Source organism: Peromyscus leucopus, chromosome 14 (genome assembly GCF_004664715.2).
Source record: "Peromyscus leucopus breed LL Stock chromosome 14, UCI_PerLeu_2.1, whole genome shotgun sequence".
Taxonomy (NCBI): Eukaryota; Metazoa; Chordata; class Mammalia; order Rodentia; family Cricetidae; genus Peromyscus; species Peromyscus leucopus.
Window position 1 is genome coordinate 50,530,648 of NC_051075.1, and position 15,840 is coordinate 50,546,487.

At 45.8% G+C, this 15,840-nt stretch overlaps 1 protein-coding gene across 6 annotated transcripts in view; it reads left to right on the forward strand.

Moving 5' to 3' along the window:
• Positions 1-4,223: 4,223 nt before the first annotated feature.
• Positions 4,224-15,840, forward strand: part of Rgs6 (regulator of G protein signaling 6) — a 536,490-nt gene continuing 524,873 nt past the window's right edge. For 3 of the 6 annotated variants that reach the window (XM_028877256.2, XM_028877299.2, XM_028877306.2), the window contains exon 1: positions 4,958-5,040. The gene's annotated coding sequence lies outside the window, so the exon portion shown is untranslated. Of the gene's footprint in view, positions 4,438-4,957; positions 5,041-5,176; positions 5,390-5,465; positions 5,779-15,840 lie in introns of those variants that run through there. The other 3 variants (XM_028877275.2, XM_028877264.2, XM_028877268.2) reach the window with 3 other exon arrangements.

The window sequence follows — 15,840 nt, forward strand, 5'->3', positions numbered from 1 at the left end:
ATCTGAGCTAGAAGAATGGGGCCTGATCTCATTCTTTTGTGTGAGAATATCCAGTTTTTCTCAGAACCATTAATTAAAGAGATTGTCCATTCTCTGTGAGTTTTGCTGGTTCCTTGTCAAAAATTAGTTGGCTGTACATTATTAGGCTTATTTCTTGGCATTCTATGTGTTCCATTAGCCCATGAGTCAGTTTTTATGCAAGTACCATATCATTGTAATGACTATAACTTGCATAATCAGCATTTAAAAAAAAACAGTTGCCTTTCTTTGCAGGAATATGGCCCAGGATAGCTATGTGCACATTTACACACACACACACACACACACACACACAACACACACACACACGTCTATACACAAATATAAATAAATATAATTTAAAAAAGAAACCCATTCTGCAATATCTCTGCAACTATGGCCATGTATGAGAATCCTAGCACCTAAGAAGAGGAAGACAGAGGTGTGGTGAGGAGTATATATTTCTGATTAAGTGAACTTTTCTAATGCTCAAGGCATATCCTATCTGTAACTAGTCAGAACTATAAGATTCTAGAAGGTAGTACTGTAGGATTCTAGAAGGCAGTACTGTGAAGAAGATTCTAGAAGGCAGTACTGTAAGAAGAGTTTAGAAGGCGGTACTGTAAGATTCTAGAAGGCGGTACTACAAGAGTCTAGAAGGCAGTACTGTAAGAAGATTCTAGAAGGTGGTGCTATAAGAATCTAGAAGGCGGTACTTGGCACAGGGTCTGGGAGTGCCTGAGTGAGGCCAGTGGTTCTTAGCTGCTAATGCTGTAAACAGCATTCCAAGGTTATTTTGGGTTTGTTTAGCTTTCTGAAAGTTTGTTATTGCTTATGTAATTTTTGCCCCATGTATTGGTAGTCTGAGCACATATCCCCGCATCCTGACTATTAAGCTTTGGAACTTTTTAAGTAAAACTCCATTCTGACAAGACATCACTTCTTAGTTCCAAAACATAACTACCCAGCACTAAGATATAAAAACATTTATTCCCAGACCCGTGGGTTTCAAGACTGCAGATCAAGGGCTGACACTGGAAGGAGGCAAAACCCTGGCTGATACCATTTGAGCTTGCTTGTCCATAGCCTGACTCCTCCTAAGGAGGTTGTATAATTAATAGTAACAGAAATGATGAGATTCTCTGAAGACGGCAACCGCAAGCCATGGTTTACAAATTCCTGCCCAAAAGTAGAGCCTTGAGTCTCTGTTGCTGGAAATGTGGACTTATATATTCTGGGGCAAAGCTCAAGAATCCGTATTGCTGAGTTCCAGTAAGTACCCTGCCTCCCACCATGGTGCTGATGCTGTGGCCTTTGAACAAATGTTTTCTTTTTTAAAACCTAGAAAAATGCATTTGTTTATTTTGTGTGTGTGCTACTGTGTGTGTGTGGAGGTCAGACAGAGGACAACCTGATGGAGTTAGTTTTTTTTTTTCCACCATGTGGATTCTAGGGATGCAACTTGGTTCATCAGGTTTGGCTGCAAAGTGCCCTTACACGCTAGGAGAGCATTTGTTTTCTTTCTTGATGTACCATGAGGAAAAGCCGACCCAGAATCTAGTTCCCTTCTTGGTCGAAATGGAAAGCATGTGATCCTTAGCTATTAGGATAAAAGACTATACATACATGGGGAGATGGCTCCGTGGGTGCTCTGAGTTTGAATTCTCAGGACCCATGTAAGCCAGGCAGCGTTAGCGTGTGTCTGTGATCCTAGTGTTTCTGCAGAAAGATGGGAAAGGAGACAGGAGACTCTCTGGAGGCTTGCAGGCCGGCTGCCTGGCACACACAGCTTGGAACAACCAGGAGACCCTATCTTAAATGAAGTGGAAGGTTTCCCCAGCGTTTCCCTCTGACCTCCACAGACACACTGTGGCAACCACTGACATGTGCACAAATGAACAAACATGCACACATATCACACACACACACAAATAAGCTACACATAAGATTGAAGGAAAGATGTTCAGACTTGATGCAAAGTAACATCAGCTGTCAAATATCAAAAATCCATAGCCCGAGACATGGGTCATCGGGTTCCCAAAGGCATTTACACTTGTATTGCTCTATCTTTGCTGTTAATGCTGTTATTAAGTTAACAGAGCTGTCCCAACAGTAATTCTATCACAGGCTCAGCTGTTAGCTCCTCATCTGGTAATGAAGTCATCAAAAGATTCAGGATTTTACATCTTACTATATTTCATTTTATACTTTAGATGAGTTTCTGGAAAGATCATTGTGTGTAGCAAGAAGGCCTTCAGGAATCCTGAGTGGGTTAATGGGAACAGGCTGAGTGGTACTGTATACATCCACAAAGTAGCATGGAGAGAGACCATCTTTTCATCTCAGTTAATGGTGAGATAATTCTTCAATGAAACCCATGAGGAACACTTCTTTAGGGGCTGGAGAGATGACTCAGCAGTTAAGGGCACTCACTGACTGCTCTCCCAGAGGTCTTAGGTTTGGTTCTCAGCACCACATTCCAGCTCACAACCAGCTGTAACTCCAGTCCCACAGGGATGTGTCACCCTCTTCTGGCCTTCAGTGGTAATGCACACATGTGGTGCATATAGATACACACAGGCAAAACATCCATACACATAAAATAAAATGAAAAAAAATTAATAAATCTTTGTTGTTCATCTTGGGGAAAGAGAACAATTATACTTCAATGTGTCTTTTTAAACCTTCTGTTCTGAAATTGCTCTAAATTAAAAAACAAAACAAAACAAAACAAAAAAACATTACCTGAGTAGCTGGGCTAGTTCATTGACTGGCTTCATTGGCGTGTCACTGGTTTCAAACCATCTTCAATAAGTAACAGATGTCTGTGTATTAGTCACTTTCTCTTCCCAGTCACAAAACACTGCAACTAAAAAATTTACAAGGAGGAAAGACTTCTTTTGGTTTGAAGTTTTGGAGATTTTACCCCATGGTTTCTTGGTCCTGTGCTTCAAGCTGCCATTATGGAGGAAGCTGGAAGGAGCATGGAACACATAGGATCCCGGGAAATAGACAGTAGATGGAGCCAGGCTCCCCACATGCCCTTTAGTGGCACCCCACCGAGGATCCAGCTTCCTTCTGCTGGATCCCACTTTTGATTTAAAGTGCTCACCACCTGTGAGTAGAGCACATGCAGGGCTCTTAGGCACATCCTACCTCCGAGTTACACCCACTGATCCCTTCAGACTTCAGAGTGTACTTCCTAAAAACAGGAGCTTCTCAGCATGGCTAGAACACAGACTCTACGTGAGGAGATGACGCCTCTCCATTCTCTCGAATCTGTAGGCTACAGAAATGGCGCTGTCTTCAGCGTCATTTATAGGGGTTGGAACCTACTGAGATTACCTGCTGAGTTAGCAGCTTTGTCCTCTGGCCTTGTTCAGTCTGGAGCCATCTTTAACAATCTGCCACTTTAGAAGAATTTTTCTCGATTTACATTTATCTGATGTTCTTATTTACATATGTATGCATAGTAGTGTTGACAAATATGCATATTGACAAGGACACTTTAAATTTCCAACTCCAGACCCATGAAGATGAAGAGTCCAGATCATTCATCCTTAATGACTTCCAGTAATTTTTTTCAGTGACATAATATATTAAAGTATAAACTACCGATTTATTATTGATGTTGATAACATTGACATACATACACATCTGCTGGTAACTATTCTGCACCAACCACCGTGTTCCACCTCCACCTACAGCTTCTTAAAATAATTTGAGATCGGCTTTCATGTAGCCTAGGGTGACTTTGAACTCCCTACACAGCCAGAGATGGCCTTGAACTTCTGATCCTTCTGCCTTCACCTCCTGAGTGCTTGGACAGCAGTCGATGCCACCTCACTTGGGACTGGCCCAGGGCTGGGGATCAAACTCTATGGCCGTCCAGCACGGATCTGCATCCCACCCAGCCGCCTCAGTCATTGAACATCACATTTCAGGTCTCCCACGTTGAAGTTGTCCATTCAAGTTACCTTTGCTCATTTGAACGTCGACTTTTCTTTTCTTGCCCAAGGATATTTGCATAATTCCCCTTTGTAGTGTTTCAAGATAGTATCAAACCACAAATCACTCCTAGTGCTCTGTGTGGTGTAAACGTGGAATAAATAAAAAGACTAGGTTAGCAACAATCTCTCTGACAAGCACAGCGGCTCATTTTAATTTAGAGGGCGCCAGCCCCACGTCAGTGAGTGATTCAAAAGCTACCAGGGGAGGAGGGTACAGTATCCCAGGTCAGAACCGCGAGCATCTCGATGCCACTAAAGTTTCAGTACCGGGTTAACCTAGCAGCGAGGAGAGGAACCTTGGCTCGCCGGAGGCAGTCCCTGGGTTTTCTGGGCAGCTGTTCCGTTGCCAGAAATCTACAGTTTTTTTTCCCCCTTGCTGCACAGAGCCTGATCGGCGGCGCTGGGACAGGTGAGCCTGGCGGTGGCGCCCTAGGGACACGCCCAGGTGCCAGGGTCCCGCTCGCAGCGCGTGGCTCAGGCCAGGTGCGGGCGCCCAGGTGCGCGGCGCGGGGCTGCAGCTGCTCTGGGTCCCCGACAGCGGGCGCCACTGCGGCAGCGGCCGAGCTGAGCGCCTGGGCTGCGCGACTCCGGGCAGCTCCTTGGTGATCGGCCCCGCCGGGTGGCCAAGAGCTCCGCCCGGGGGCGCCCCGGGGTCCCTGTTGCTGCGGGCGCCGAGGGGGCGGATCCCGCCCTGGCTGGCGAGGGGCGAGGGAGACACCCCAAGAGCCCCCGCGCCCTGGCATCATGCGACCCGCCGCGCCTCCTCCCGGGCCTGGGGCTGCACAGTCTGCTCGCTGAGCCCCCTGCGGTCCCCACCGCGGAGAGTGGCAGCGAGAAGGAGGAGGAGGAGGCGACACCCGGGAGAGCAGCGCCCGGACGGATTCCGCCGCCCCTCCGCCCCCGAGAGCTGGCGGCTCCCGGGTTCTCCAGCCTTATCATGCTCCGGGCGCCAGCCGGGCTTTAGGAGAAACTGAGACGCCGGAGCGAGTCGGGCAATTCTTTGGTTGCTAAGGTAATTGTAGTTAGACCAAACCGGACAAGAAAAGAACCGGGGGAAAAAGGAATGGAAACCGCACCCGCGCCCGGGTCTGGGTGGCTTGCATCCCTCGGAGGGGTGGGCGCTTGCCCATTTCGGATGCGTGACAGGTGCGGGTGTGTGTCTGCAGTTTGGGACTGTGCGAGGCGAGCTTACGTAAGCGACTCGGCGAGCTGGCGTGCGGACTTGAGTGGGATGGGTGCAGGTCTGCTTGGAAATCGCCTTCCTGGCTCTGGGGTGGGACGCGCTCCGCGCCTGGGCCTGGAGGGCGTGCGGGACCCCGCGGCTTTCTGCTCTTCCCAGGCGTCCGGTTCCGAGAGCGCAGGTGGGGAAGTCTACCTCCAGCAACTTTTCCTGTGAATAAGCTCCTGGTTTGTGGGTTGGAAAGGCGAGGCTTGGTGGTGAGGTGAGGCAGGCAGGGGCGGGTGGTGAGGTCTGCGGCTTGGGAATTGCCTTCGCAGACAGTAGGTTCTGAGCCGGTCAGGCTGTTTAAAAAGTGAGATGAGGAAAGTGACCCAGAAAATTTAAATTTGTTCAGAGGAAAGCTGCGGGGTTTCATTTTTTTTTTTTTAATTTGACAAAGTGAGCGTTTTCTCTCTCGTTGAGACAAGTGGTGGCATTTCTAGTCTGCAAATAAATTGAAGATGTTTTGAATCTCTTTGGTTTGGAATTATTCCCTCAGCATTGGCGCCTGCTTAGGAACTGGACCTGTAGGTAAGTTCTGATCAATACCCTTTAGCAGCCCCAAAGTAAAACTTCAAAGACAACCAGGAGGAAGGAATCCCATCCTCAGATCCTTTTCTCTCCAGGGAGGATGGTAGAATAAATAACTGGGCTGGTGTGTATCAGAGTGTGACAGAATGGGTTGCAAGTTTTTGCGTGATGCGTCGAAGACTGTTACTGTCAAGGTTAGCACAGTATAAACAAGGCTCTCATAGGACAGTTTTTACAAGTAGGTAGGGGAGTGGTTGTGTGGAGTTGGCTCTGGGCTGCTGGAAAAGTTTCAGTGACTCAGTATCCTTTCCTCTTGCTCTTAACTTATTAACTTGGCATTAGACAGGGCTACCCCGTCAAAGGGAAACCAGACAGTTCCCATAGACACCTTTGTAAGCCAAAGCCTGCGGGCACCAGGAGAGCCAAGAGGATAAACCGAGTTCTGTGATACCAGTGTAAAGCTGACTCGTGTGGTTCCGAGGTGATCTTGTGTGCTGGAAGCTCCAGCATGGGGAAAGCCTCCTTCCACCAACTCCTCCTTTCCGGAAAGCAGCTTCAGAGTGTAGAAATGTCAGCCGTTGGGAGGTATTTTGGCAGAGGAGATAGCTTTTGGTGTTTCCGTAGTCTTTCTATTGGCTCGTAACTTCACTTCCCATTCTCCTTGTGAAATTTCAGTTAACATCCACTGAGTTTATTCAGCTGAGAGACTTTCAGTAAAAAAAAAAAAAAAAGTGTCCGTTTTTCTTTGAAGCAATCAATCTGTCACATCAAGTGTGATGGAACAAGGGTACCTGTGTGACTGCAATGCCTTTTTAAGGAGACTTATTTGTTTATTTATGATTTATGAAATCAGATATCCAACATAAATATTTTTAAATGAGCAAACATTACCTCCCCCCCCCCCCGGGGAAGTGGGGGAAGGATGCATTGGACAATGGAATTTGCCAGTAATTTTCAACATCTTACCACCTCCCAGGGATGGAAGTGTAGGTGAAGGTAGGCTCCTTCTGGTCTCCATGTCTCTGGTTTTCTGCCATATGTTTTCGTTTCCTGAACTCTAAGACTTTACCAGGAACTGCTGCACATTCCAGGGGTTAAAAATGGAGATAAGAGGAAGAAGCTGTTTGCCACATTTTTTTTTTCTTCCAAAAGGGTTGTTCTCAGAGGGCTCAATACTGGGATTATTTTTTCCTTTAGCTCCACAGCTTATCTTAATTCTTAGTGCTTTGTACCTAGGAATGCATTTAACCTCCTCATTTATTTTCAGGGCAGCTGGAAGAATATAGTTAATGAATTCCATCTTCATTGTAACATATGGTGCCATATAAATAATTACTATACATACTGTCCTGCCGTATAGAAAGAAATAGAAATGCAAAATAAACCTTCATGTAGAATGACATGGCTAGGAAATGGCCAAAAAATCAGTTTTAATTCCCCTCTTGACTAGAGAAGTGACATTTATCTGTTGGAAACAATTTGGGGAAAATAGAGAATCTCTGCAATGCCCCACAGAGGGTGACACAGTTGTTGACATTTTTTTTTCAAATTAGTTCCTTCAGATGTTAAGCCTGTTAAGTCTTCACAGATTCCCCCTCCCCCAGATTTTCAGATCTTATAAACAGAATGTATATTTTGTTAACAGCTTGGGAAATAACTGCTAATATCCTAGGCAATTTCAATAGGTCAGGTTTTAATTTTCATTCGTGGTCCTTGTGTTCAAAGATAGTTGGCAGTCTGTTTCTCTACCCTTGAGAAACCCCTGTTCATGCTCCCAGCTGAGAAGACCTGCAGATTTAGGCAGTCAAACAGCAGAAAAGATGTTGGCCATTCAGATGGGAGACCTGAGTTGTGGCTGCAGTCTGTCTGTCAGCTCTTCTAGAAGGGCAGGGGACACCTTCAGGTTTAGCTCAGGGAGCTTATGACCTGTGTGCTGCTGGACATTTGATGAGGGTGATCTTTGTTTGAAGAGGGCTTATTCAAACAGACAGCTGGGGCTCACCCCCGCCCCCTGGTTCTGATTCCTTCCACCTGGAGTTAGCCTGAGAATTTACATTTTTAACAAATCTTAACAAATCTCTGACTCTGCTGACCAACACTTTCGGAGACAAAGTCTCTCACTCCCCCTAGCAACCAAGCTCCCAGTACCTGCCTGCCATGTTGTTTCCATCAGGTGTTTGGGGAAACGCTGGCTGAATCAATACCAGTTTTCTCCGTGGGAGGAAAACTTTCTAGTCAAGACAGAGAATAAACACCCAGAATTTAGCACCACGGAGTCTGTAGTAAGAGTAACTATTAGACATGTAACCCAGTTCTTCAAACAGCAGGGAATGGAAGGCTGCTTACACATAAGCAATTAAATTGAACAGTAACCTTAACGGTTTAAGTTAAGTAACTAGGAATACAGGCCGGAGACACTGTAAACCATAAACCAAATGCCTCTCAGCTGTGTTCTAGAGTCCAGTAAAAGGCAGTTCATCTGTCACATGGTTGATCCTCCATATTTGTAGATTTGTCCTCTACACATTCAACCAACTGCTGATCAAAATTGTTCAGAAAAAAAAAACGTATTGGTGCTGAGCATGTGCAGCCCCATTCATTATGATGTGATGGTCAGTTCTAATCATCAACTTGACACAACCTGGAATTACCTGGAAAGAGATGCTGGATGAGGGGTTATTTAGACCAGGTTGGTCTATGACAGTGGTGTTCAACCTTCCTGATGCTGCAACCCTTTAACACAGTTCCTCATGTTGTGGTGACCCCCAACTATAAAATTATTTTTGTTGCTAATCTAACTCTAATTTTGCTACTGTTATGAATCCTAATGTAAATATCTGATATTTCTGATAATCTTAGGTGACCTCTGTGAAAAGGCCATTCAACGCCTCCCAAAGGGGTCATGACCCATAGGTTGAAAACTGCTGGTTTATGAGCTTGTCTGTGGAGGACCATCTTAGTGGCCTTCGCTGATTGGGAGGGCTCAGCCTTGAAGTGAGTGCTACCATTCCCCAGATTTGGGCACCAGACTTTGTCAGAGTAGGAGAAACCAGCTGAGTATTAAACATGCATGCATTTGTTCTTTCTGCTCTGGACTGTGCATGTGCTGGGACCAGCTGCCTCAAGCTCCTGCTCCACGACTTCCCCCACAGTGATGAGCCTGAAACTGTGAGCTAAAACACCTTCTCCTGTTTTTTTTTTTTTTTTTTTTTTTTTTGGTCCAGGTATTCTATCACAGCAACAGAAATGACGCTGGAACACTCCTATACAGCTTAGCCACTATCTGCACAGTATTTGCATTGTATTAATTATTGCAATTAACCTAGAGATGACTTAATGAGTGCAAAGGAGTGTATGAAGAAGATTAGATGTAAGGGACTTGAGCATCCGGGATTGAATCTGTGAGGGTCCTGGCAGTCATTCCCCATGGATCCGGAAGGACGACTTTTCCAAAAAGGGAACAGGAAGTTCACTAGTAATGACATAAGCCATGAAAGTGACACATACAGCAATGCCATGCCTCCTCAGTGTCCTTTCCCTTCCGAAGTCAGAGCCATGCTCATCAGAGATGCATGGCCATCTGTGAGACGGGTCCATTTTGTGATGGGGTAAACTAAGGCTGAGAGAATTGACAAATGAACTTGTACCCACAGCTAGTGAGGAGCAGCATTAGAAGCCAGGCTCATGCCTTCCTGCTCCTTACCCTGAGCCCTAGTGGCTGCATGTGATAGGCAGGTGACCCAGTCAGCTGTGGGGGGGGGGTGCGGGGGGCGGTTCCAGGTGGCTGCCATGGCTCACTTAGAACTCTTGGTCATCCCTCTAGTTATGTACTGAATAGAAAGCCCCTTCCTTCCATCTGGATGTTAGATACATAGGGGATCCAGAGAACACTCCTTATTTATCTATTAGAAACCTTAAGCATATTTTATTACTGGGCTGTGGAGGCTTGCCACACAGCAGGACGACTTGAGTCCCAATCCCTGGCACTCACATAAAGCCTGGAACAGGGGCCTGTGCCTGTGACCCCAGCATTGGAGGGTGGAGATGGGGGTGGGGGGGCTGTCCCTGGAGCTTGCTGGTCAGCCAATCTAGATAATTTGGTGAGCTCCAAGTTCAGTGAGAGACTCTTGTCTCAAAAAACAAAGGGAGGGCTGACAAGGTGGCTCAGTGGATGAAGGGTGTCCTGTCTGCCTTGATTCCCTGAGTTCAACTCCCAGGACATACAAGGTGGAAGGTGAGGATTGACTCCTTCAAATTGTTCTCCATTCACGCGTTGTGGCACATGCATTCCCCCCACATACACACAAGGTATAAATAAAACTGTAATTAAAAATAAAAAATAAGATAGAGATAGAGGAAGCCACCTGACATCAGCTTCAGAGTGATTAGAGGAAAGTACCTGACATGGACCTCTGGTCTCCACATGGGCACATGTGTGTGCTCACACTTGTGCGTGTGCACGTGCACACCCACACACATAAATAAAGGTTTAAAAAACACATACATAACTGGGCAAATGAGCTGTTTTTTTTTTAACTGTGTTTATTAAAATTAGTTGCTATGGAGACATCTTGACTTTTGTGGGTAGTCTGGTAACGCCACCAAAGGAGAAAGCCACCTTTAATTTGAACCGTGGAAGAGTTTTTTACTTTCTGGTCTTTGCCATCCTGAGAGGCTGTGTTCTTGCTAAAGAGGTTCACAAAACCTGCAGTGATGAGGTCTCCTGCAGGAATGTGAAGGAGTAGTGGAATTCTCTGGAAGTTCCCAAGACACCGGTGTTGCCTTCACCATGACCAGGCTGGCTCGGAGCCCAGACTGAGAACCGCTGCTGTTCGCTCTGACAGCAGTACGAGAGGTATCTCACAGCCTTTGAATTGTATTTTTGAACTGCAGCTTTTTTTTTTCCATCTGTAAAAGAAGCGCAACAACTTCACCCCCTGAGTGGGTGAGACGGATGGGCACAGGGTTGTGTATAGAGCCGGGTGAGAAGCATGAGAAGATGGATCCATCACACAGGGATGCTTTCCTGGTTGGCTTCTTGTCAATTTGACACCACTAGAATAATCTGGGAAGAGGAATCCCTGCTTAGAAAATGCCTCCACCAGATTGCCTATAGGCAAGTCTTGGGGCATTTTCTTCATGGATGATTAATGTGTGTGGAGGGTGCATCTAGCTCACTGTGGTCTGTACCCACCTCTGGGTAGGTGGTCCTAGGTTTTACAAGAAAAAAAAAGGTTGAGCCAGCCATGAAGAGCAAGCCTCTAAGTAGGACCCCTCCATGGCCTCTGCATCAGCTCCTCTCTCCAGGGTCCTGCCCTGTTTGAGTTCCTGTCCTCACTTCCTTTGATGATGGACTGTGATATGGAAGTATAAGAGGAAATAAACCCTTTCCTCCCCAAATTGCTTTTGGTCTTGGTGTTTTAATATCACAGTAATAGAAATCATAACCAAGACAGATATTTTATAGGAATATTTTTTAGCATGGTGTGTGTGTGTGTGTGTGTGTGTGTGTGTGTGTGTGTGTGTGAGTGTGAGTGTGAGTGTGTGTGTGACTGGGGATTGAATCCAGGGCCTTGTTTATACTAGGCAAGCACTTATGCCTCCAGGCTCCTTCCTACTTTTTATTTTGAAACAGGGTTTTGTTAAGTTACTGAGGCTGGCTTTGGACTCACTCTGTAGCCTAGGCAGGCCTTGAACTTCTGCATCTTCTTCCTCAGCCTCCTCAGTAACTGGGATGACAGGCTTGCATTAGCAGGCCCAGTGTTTTGACTGTGCATCTTTGGAGACATAGATATTTATTTCTAAATAATGAGTCCTTTTTGTTCTTGCCAAGGATTCAACTGTATCAGTCTAGCATTGGATGGACTGAGTCCCTCTCAAACCTGGCTTTACAGTTCCATTGTTGGGATCGGAGAAGGCCTGTGGAAGGCGAATGGTCAGACATCTAAGTGGGAGAGGACAGAGCAGACCCGACCTCCTTTGTAGCAGCTAAGATGCGTCCACATCTTGAGGCTGAATGTGGGGATGGAGGTGAACAGGAGGAGCTATGCGTCTGCAGGGAGACTGCCTCAGCCACATGGGGTTAAAGAATGATGGGTTGGTGTTGACATGGTGCCTGGGCAGTTATGGGCAGCATGGGTAGACCAAGTCTGGATGTGGATGTAAGTGGCGTGGTTATAATTTCATCTTTGCTGTTTTAACTCAGATCTTATTTATTTCCTGTGAGACTGTGTCCTGCTATGTTCCCATTTTGATCTTGAACTTGTAGGCTCAATTAATTCTTAACCTCCTGAGTAGCTAGGACTACAGGCCCTCGCCACTGCTCCTGGCTTAAACTCGGATCTTGTCGGACTCTGAAGTCTTAAGTATGTGATGTATCTCAAGTTGGGGGATAAACAGAGACCCGATCCCCTGCAGATGGTCTCATTCATTTTGTAGATGAGGTAGACATCAATAGGGAATTAATGAAAAGGACCTTGAGTGACTTCTTAGGAATTGGAGGCATTTTACAGGGTGGATTTGTTGCCAGCAAGGAGAGGGTATTGATGGGAATAATAATAATAATAATAATAATAATAATAATAATAAGCCCCACAGCTCTTATCTCAAAGGGAATATGAGATGGTTTATTCTGGAGCCAAATTTAAGTGGCCATGGCCTGGATCTAGCTTACCCCAGGTTCCAGGTTCCCAGAGGAAGCAGCTTCATCGAGTTATCAATCAAGGCATTAAAAAAAATGCTTTGGTGGAAACAGAAGAGAGATGGAGACAGCAAAATGAAGGAGTCTCTCCCGTGGGCCTCAGAGGCTGTTTGACGACAGTCTTGGTTTTTGGGTTGGTGGAAGCTGGAGGTCTGCTAAGCTATTAATAGATCCCAAAAAGGTTTTAAATCTGTGACTAGCGGATAAAAACTGTTAGGTCCAACACAGAGACGGGCAAGGAATGGCTATTGCAGGGGGGGCTAAAACTAGCCCAAGAGAAGGTAACTGGGCTCTGAACCTGCAACATTCCAACCTCCCCACACCTTTGCAGTTCTAATTTGTCAATCGGACTTGCAGATGCGGTTTCTTTCCAGGAATTCTCATTCACAAGGAGGAAGACAGGAAGTGCATAGGGCACTGATTAGTTCAGAGACAGTATAATCAGCCAGACCTCAAAGAGGTACACTTTAGAAATTAGGAAGAAATTTCACAAGTGAGAGAAATAACAATGATTTTTTTTCTCAGATGAGAGATAGCGATAATAATTGGTTCTGACATTGTTATTGTTTATTTTTTAGAAGAAAAGCTAATGTAATGGGGTTGGAGTTATGACTCAATAGTAGGGTGTATGCCTAGCATGTCTAAAGCCAGTGCTCGATCCCCAAGACAAAAACCTAAACCAGAACTAACATAAAACCTTTATAATAAAACCCACCCTAGGTCATGGTGAGTGGAATGGCACTGGGGGGGGTGGCTCTTTACTGTCCCCACCCCCAGCACCACTTCCCCCACAGCTCCGTCACAGGGACATTGATATGCTGTGGCTCTCCTTCCACTGGGACACTCATTCCAGGAGGGCAGGGACTCCTTTATTCCCTGGTAGAACTTCGGCATGTGCTGCAGGTTCTGGTTCATAGTAATTAAGAACGATATGTCGAATGAACAAAGGGAAAAGCATTAGGAAACAGGTTGTCAGTTGAAGCATGTAATAGGACTAACTGGGTCGGGCAAATGGGGAGCCAGTGGGGTGTCCTTCTACAAAGGTAACTTCGATTGTGGTTTTCTTTAAATATGCTTGCCTTGTAATAAGCATCCACAAGGCTTTCCCTCTCAGAATGAAATGCATTTAAATCTAGTCTCCTTAAAACACGACCCTTTAAAAATGGAGACATGGTTTCTCAGCAATGTTTCTTCTTTCCTCCCCATTATTTCTTTTTCTTGGAGATAGGTAGCACAAACTTGTGGTCCTCCTGCCTCTGCCTCCCGAGTGTTGAGATCACCGTGTGCTGCTGCCATCACACCAGGCTTCCCTTCTGAAATCAAAGCAGCCACCCACCACCCACAGTGTGACGGTGAATGGCAGCTGATGCTGACCTTCGGGACTGGGAAGGTTAGAGACAGCCGAGGTCTGCTTTAAACTCAAGGTTGTGTGATGGACAGAAAGCCCTGCTGTTGTATTCTTAGTCATTAATTCCAATTACAAGAATTAGTGTGTTTGTTTATGATCCAGAGCAACACTTGTTTGAGTTGGTAGTGTTTTAAGCGTTTGTGACCTCTAGGAAGAATGGAAGTGTAACAAACAAACAAACAAACACAATTGAGCGAGCTTGCCCTTAAACTGCTAGGGGAGTGCTAATGCCTTCAGTCAAATTCCAAACCAAGCAGGAAGCACTCTTGTTTTCCTGCCCTTATATCCTAATGCAAAGACTGATTCAGCAGCTGATCAGAATAGAGAGGATGCTTTCAGGAGGAATGGCCACATCAATATATCTTAGGTTTTTTCCTTGCAGGGGAAGACACTTGTATTGTCAGTGTGGCAGGAAATTTGGGGTTACTGGCTTCTGGGTAGAAGTAGACAGTAGACAACATAGACAATATTAACCAATCTGCATTCCTTGCAAGGACAGAACCGGGCTGTGAAAGTATCACAGTGAGTTGGAGCCTGCCAGAGTGCTCCTGAAACAGCCTGTGACAAGCAGACACTCTTCACTGAGCTGGGGTAGGAGTTCCCTATCCCGTGCCACAGTGGTCTGCAGGGTCTGTGCTCTTTCTGCTCCTTGTCCTCCCTGCCTCTATCATTCAGTGAGTCACACAGTCAGTGGCTCTTTCCTAGATGCTTAATAATGCTTACATTTCACTGGAGAAAAAAGATGAGCAGAAGGCAGTCAAGAAATCATATAAAGATGGGGTGGAGAGAGGGTCCACCTCCCTGGGAGTTTGCACTGAAGAGGTTGAGTGGAGCTTAAGACTGAGGTGTCTAGGATGGGGCCGGGACACAGGGACTACAAGGGCCATGGGCATTTCAATGTGAATGAAAGGACAGCATGACAAAGAGCAAGGTGTGTATGAGAATAAAACACTTTCTTCCCCCATGTAGGCTCTTAAATACATCTCGCATTAATGAACTTCATAGTTCAGAGAGCTCAGGGCTGGGAAAATCTGGCTTGCAGGCAAGGAAACAATTCATAAATATTTGTTATGAAAATGAAAGACAAGTGACACTTCCTTGTGCGTCTGTTGGAGGTGGAGGTATGCCATGGGCCCTGTTTGCTACTGTCGGGCTGCCTTCTGGCAAGAGATTTTGCCTTATGGCCGTCAGCCCAGAACCCCCAGGCTCCATCCAAAAGCACCAGACTTAGAGGAGGTTGACCACTGATACCTAGGTCTCCTTGTGGCTCCAGGGAGCCATGGCTAAATGTTTACATGGGCTTTATTTAACTTACTTGATAAGGCTGACAAGAAAGTTCCCAGATATCTCACTCCAATGCCTAGAGTATTTAGCACCACACTCAAGCACATCCTGTCAATTCCAAGTCTCCATTTCTCCCCCTTGGCTTCTTTTATCTTTCAAAAGCTTCTCTGCAAAACCAACTTCCCATGCCTGCCATCTGTGGTGTAGCCACCCTCCCCCACCACAATTCAAGGCATTTGTTTCTAAGCCCCAGTTGTTATAATTTTCTAATATTCCTTGAGAGAGATGACTAGTAGACCAGCAAATGTGTATCTGAAGATAGGCCAGCTCAAGTTGAACATCGCTTCTTGGGAATTCTTGGCTGGGAGTTTCCTGTGGTTGGGATTGGCTTTGTTGTTGGATATATGAAGATGAATTGTGGTTGATGAGGTCAGAATTACAGGTTGGGCATCAGTTTTCAGAGGGACGTGAAATATATGAATAATGGCAGTGATGATAATGATTCAAGGCTCTTTTGGATGCAGACACTATCTCCTCAACCCAACCCCAAATACCCCAGCTGAACTCCGGTAGAAACCAAACATTCCAAGAAAAACATTAAATACATATGAACAAATACTTGAGGAATCAGGCATGGTTGGGTCTAGGGACATAAGATATGTTAGCTGCT